Below are 6,089 nucleotides of genomic sequence, written 5' to 3'. Positions count from 1 at the left end.
AATGGAAGAAGAACAACAATGAGCTGAGGCTCATCTTCTGCTCCACTCTGTCTCTTTCCCTCTCTTCCAATATGGTATCAGAGCTTGAACACCTAAAGCCTGAAGGCTTGGCAGTGGCCATTTGACATCAAGACATCAGATCTGAAGAAAATGTCATCAAAGGAGATTGTGCATGCAGCCCTTTTTTTTTTGCAGAAGCTATATCTTGCTACAAAAATGGTTTTTTGAGAAACGGCCCACCAATTTCTGACCGTTTTGATGTGATCTACAACTTTGCAAAAGAAACTTTTTTCAAATACCTCAAGATTTTGAGATATTCAGCATAGACATGTGCAAACTGGCTATTTACTACAGTAAATAACAGATGGTTCCAGGGCACTGGTGGCTTTCATCCTAACAATGTATATGCCCTTATTATCATGCATTTGAGCATGGTATTGGAATGTTAAATGCTCATTTTTGGAGCTTATTTGTAGGCTAGAAACAGTGAACTGGTTGTTGTCCTGAATTTGGAAACAATATACCTACAGGGTTGACGTATCTATGATACTTATTTGCTACTAACAAATGACTTGAGTGGTAGATTCTTTTTGGGATATTGTGAGTGCTGAAAGTCCAAAGTTTGGACTGATTTTTTGCTGGAGGGTATTGACTGTTTATTGTTTGCAAGAAGGATACCTATCATCTTCACTTGACATACATGCAATATATTCTGACCGGTTGAACATGTATCAACTCCTGCATAGAGTGGCAAATTGAATGAGATGTTTTGGGGCTGTTTTGAGGTTTGAATGCTCTTATTTTAACAAAGAAAGTACTATTGGTTATAGCAGTGGATTGACTGTGTTTGGTACTGTTACTTGCATACAGTACAAACATTGATGCTTGTACGGACATAGTTTGTTGCTGGGATGTTTTGCCACTAACATAGAATGTTTTGAATTGATTTGAGCTTGGTTTATGCTCAGTTGACTATGTTTTTTCACTGATGGAATACAGTTTACAGGAAGCAGGTGTTGCAAAAAAACTGTTCTTGAACTACAGGAAACTGTTCCTGAATTGCAGGAAAACTGTTCATGAATCCTGAATTGCAGGAAACTATCCTAATCTGTAGGAAACTATCTTGAATCGCAAGAAACTATCCTAATCTGCAGGAAACTGTCTTGAATATAGCAAGAAACTAGTCCTGAACTATAAGAAAAGGAGTCAAATACTTACAGGTTGTATACATTACTGAATACCTAAGATGCAACTATGGCAAATGCTCAAGGCACTAGCAATATCACTCAAATTGTGGGAGAAAAGCTAGACAACAAAAAATTTTCTTTATGGAAGTTCCATATGAAGAATTTTTTGGTTGGTAGAGGTTATTGGGACTTATGTACAGGTGATGAGACTGAACCTGAAATGCCTGAAAGGAATCCAACAAATGATCAGAAAAGGGCTCATAAGCTATGGACTAAGAGAGCATGCAAGGTGTTACATTGGTTTTCCTTATGTATATCAGATGCTATGGTTATACAGATTACTGGATGCAGTTCCCCGAAGGATGCATGGGACATACTCATGAAGAATTATGGAAATGTAACACATGCAAGAAAGTTTTAGCTGAAGCAACAGTTCAATAACATGTCTAAGAATGGTAGAAGCATTCAGGCCTACACTATAGAGATCAAGAACATAGCAGATCAGCTTGCCACCATTGGATCTTCAGTGTCTGAGGATGATATGATTGCAGTGACATTGAATGGACTTGGCAAAGAGTATAAAGAATTTGATACGTCTATTTCTGTGAGAGTTGAATCCCCTGATTGGAATGAGTTGATTGCTTTGTTGCTGCATGAGGAAGTTAAGCTTGGGCTTAATAAATGTTTTAGTATGTCTCAAAGTAGAGACATTGTTCTTTACTCTAGCCAACGTGGCAGAGGCGACAGAGGCCATGGCTCTTTTTGAGGTCAAGGAGACATTCGAAACACTTATGGACAACAACAGAAAAATGCCTGGCATGGCATGAATACACATGACCAACATGAATCTTCCGGTTTTCGAGGCAGGGGGGATTCCCTAGAGGCAAAGAAGGATCCTAGCAGTCAAATGATCGATCCAACAAGGACAAGGACTGCCATTATTGCAGTAAATATGGGAATATAGCCAAAGATTGTGATAGGAAGTAGGTTGACATGAAAGTCAAGGGTAGACAGCATGGAAATTATGCTTCATCTAGCGGAGTTCCTGATGATCAGGGTGACAGGTTGTTTGCCATGTAGCACGTGTCTAAGAATGCATTTAGGCAGAACAGAGATGAGAGGTGGTTAATTGATTCAGAGACTTCAAATCATATGACACCCCATGGAGAATGCTTTGATGAGATGGTTGCAGGTTCGCACGGACATGTTTGTACTGGGGATGACACCTAGCATACTATTCATCATAAAGGAGTTGTACCTTTGTTGATGCCTGATGGCAAGAAAAAGAGCATGCATGATGTACTACATGTACCTACAATAACCAAGAATCTTTTGTCAATTAGACAGATGGCAGAAAAGAATCTGCAAGTGAGATTTAATAGAGATGGATGCTTTGCTGAAGAATATGGTAATGGCTACAAATTGATTGCTAGAGGCCGAAGAGATGGCAGAATGTTTAGTCTTGATGCGTCAATTCGAGAATTGAAAGTAGCCATATTTGCACATGATGGTGGTGCTTTACGAGATGTTGAGATATGGCATAAGAAATTGGCCATTTGAATGTACAAAAGCTGAAATCTATGCAGCAGAAAGAGATTGTGCTTGGACTGCCTAAGTTCAAGTATCATGACTTTGAACATGTATGTGATGCATGTCAGTTTGGAAAGCAGACACAGTTTCCATTTATGAGACATGTACGAAATAGATCATGACCCTTGTAGTTGGTACATTCAGATGTATGGGGTATGTCTCACAATGTTTCATTTGGTGAAGCTCATTACTATGTATCCTTAATTGATGATTTCAGCAGGTACACTTGGCTTTACATACTGAAACATAAGGATGATGTGTTTGATGCATTCAAAGCATGCTGAAAATGAGTTGAGTTGTAAAATTTCATGTCTTAGATCAGATGGAGGTGGAGAATATGTCACTAATTACTTTTACAGGTACCTTGCTAAATATGGGATTAGAAGACAGTTAATTTGCAGCTACACACCACAGCAAAATGGTGTAGTAGAAATGAAAAATAGGGTACTGATGGAATCAGCAAGAGCTATGCTAAATGAGAAGAGTTTGCCAAATGGTTATTGAGCTAAAGCAGTAGTGATTGTTGTCTATGTGTGCTAAATAGAACCCCTACAGCAAGGATTCATGATGTAACTCCATATGAGAGGTTGTATGATCATAAGCCTGACATTTCACACTTGAAGGTATTTAGCAGCATTGCATATGTGCATGTTCTTGATGAAAAGAGGAAGAAATTGGAACCTAAAGCTGTTATGCACAAGACCGAAAAGCTAAGTGTTATGTACCGTCTACACATGAGACATTGATTAGCAAAAATGTTGTTTTTGATGAGTTGTCATCGTGGTATGGTAATTCTATTGCAGTGATGGATCAACAGGACTAGTAATGCTAAAAATACACCTACATTGAGTACATCTATGAGTGGTCCTACAAGTGATGGGTCACATACAGTAATTCCTTGATCAGGACACTTGCGGAGTCGCATTCCTACGTCCACTGACACGAATATGTCAGTGAGGGGGAGATTGGATAAGGAAAAATAAAAGATACTTGCGGATGTGACATGTCCACTTATAGCAGGATATGAGTCATCCAATAGTGACAGTTTGGATAGTGAGTTGGGTATTTCATCTATTATGACACCTGGAGCAAGGTAAAGTCGTTATGTAGTATCGCCTCATGAGACGCAAGCTCAGAGTGAGCCACAGTTATGGAGATATGAGAGAGTCAAAAAACCAGTTGATAGGTTTACATACACTGGTTATTCAACCCGCCATTATGCATTTATGGTTACTGTGACAGGTTACAAAGAACCTACAAAGTTTGATGATGCACAGATGATAACTAGTGTGCTGCCATAGATGAGGAGTATGCAACCCTAGCTGAAAATGAGACATGGAAATTGGTTGAGTTGTGTGAAGGAAAAGTCCCCATTGGCTGCAAATGGGTGTACAAGGTTAAGTGCAAGTCAAATGGTTCGTTAGAATGCTATAAGGCCTGGCTGGTTGTAAAAGGGTATGCGCAGTAGTATGGCCTTGACTATGAGGAGACTTTTAGTGCGATGGCTAAAATGGCAACGGTCGGAACTATCATTATGGAAAATGGATGTCAAGAATGCTTTCTTGAACGGTGATTTGGTTGAGGAAGTATATATGGAGCAGCCTGAAGGCTATGTTCACCCGGACTTTCTTACACATGTATGTAAGCAGAAAAAGGCTTTATATGGGCTGAAACAGGCACCTAGAGCATGGAATGCTCGGAGTAGCAGTTATTTATAGCAACATGGATTTAGATTGGGTGATGCAGATTAGAGTCTGTTCATGAAGAAGACAGATTATGGATGTGTGTTTCTAGTGGTTTATGTAGATGATCTTATCATCACTGGAGATGACAAAGAGGGCACTGTTGAAATTAAATCATGTTTACAGGCTGAATTCAGAGTCAAAGACCTTGGTGAGTTGAAGTATTTTCTTGGGATTGAGGTAGTCTCTACGCCTCAAGGTATATGGCCGCTATAGAAGAAGTATGCTCAGGACATGTTACAAAAGTATGATATGGCTGAATGCAAGCCTATGGAGACACCTCTTGATCAGAATGTCAAGCTAAAGATTGATGTTGGAAATGATGTAAAGAATGTGACCATGTATCGGCAGATGGTGGGCAGCTTGGTATACTTGGCTATTACATGTCCTGACTTATGTTATGTAGTGGGAATAATTAGTTAGTTCATGCAGAAGCCTCGCAAACCACATTTAGATGCAGTCAGGAGGATCATGAGATATGTAAAGGGTAGTACAGATTATGAGATGTTTTATGCATATGAAAAATCCCTTGACTTGACATGGTTTACTGATGCTGATTGGGCTGGTTGTGCCTATGACAGGAGGTTAAACAGTGGATATGCATTTGGATTGGCAGCAGTATGATTAGTTGGCAGAGTAAGAAACAGCCTATTATTGCATTGTCTAGTACAGAAGCTGAGTACAGAGGAGCTGCCTTAGCGGCTTGCGAAGTAGTTTGGTTAATGAAACTACTGAAAGACTTGGGAATACAGCTAGAAAGTAGAGTGAGATTGCATTGTGATAACCTCAGCAGTGTTATGTTGGCTAATAATCATGTCTACCATGCTAGGTCCAAACATATTGAGGTTCACTACCATTTCATAAGAGAAATGGTTCTTATAGGGAAAATTGACTTGATTCATGTGAAGATTGAAGACCAGGTAGCAGATATATTTACCAAGTCTCTTGGTAAAGAAAAGTTTATATACTTTAGACAGCTACTTGGAGTTTATTAGATGGTTTGAGCTTGAGGGGGAGTGTTAGAATATCAAGCTCCTGTTACTCTTCAGTTAGTCTATCTTTATGTGTGTGACCGACATTAGTTGGATACAGTTGTACGCATGTGTGACATTCAATAAGTCGGTGTAGTCAGTGACTTAACCACAATTAATCTTGGTTAGTCATACCTATGTGTTTAAGGAGATGAGGCTCATCTTGTGCTCCACTCTATCTCTCTCCCTCTCTTCCAATAGAAGCCTTGATCCATTCCTCTGCACAACAATAGAAAACACATGGTATACTTGTGGTAGAAAATGCTCTTATCCCACTTGACCAAGGAAATGTGCAAGCATCTCCTCAGGATTGTGTCCACTCCTCCTAGGATCTTGTGTTGAAGCACCAGGAGTGCCTTTAATACTAGCAGGCTCTTGTGCCGAAGCGTTAGGACTGGCTTCACTCATTGCATGCTCAAGATTCCCCTCCATATGTTGCACATGTGTAGCATCTATATCTGTAAACACAACTATATGAGAAACACCAATCATCAAAGGGGGACTCAAACAATGCAAGGAGGAGGGTTTTCAAAATCTCA

Source organism: Lygodium microphyllum, chromosome 17, assembly GCF_053477565.2.
Source record: "Lygodium microphyllum isolate KBCC chromosome 17, Lygodium_microphyllum_v1.1.10, whole genome shotgun sequence".
Taxonomy (NCBI): Eukaryota; Viridiplantae; Streptophyta; class Polypodiopsida; order Schizaeales; family Lygodiaceae; genus Lygodium; species Lygodium microphyllum.
The sequence above is the reverse complement of the archived record's forward strand: the minus strand, read 5'-3'. Positions refer to the sequence as shown.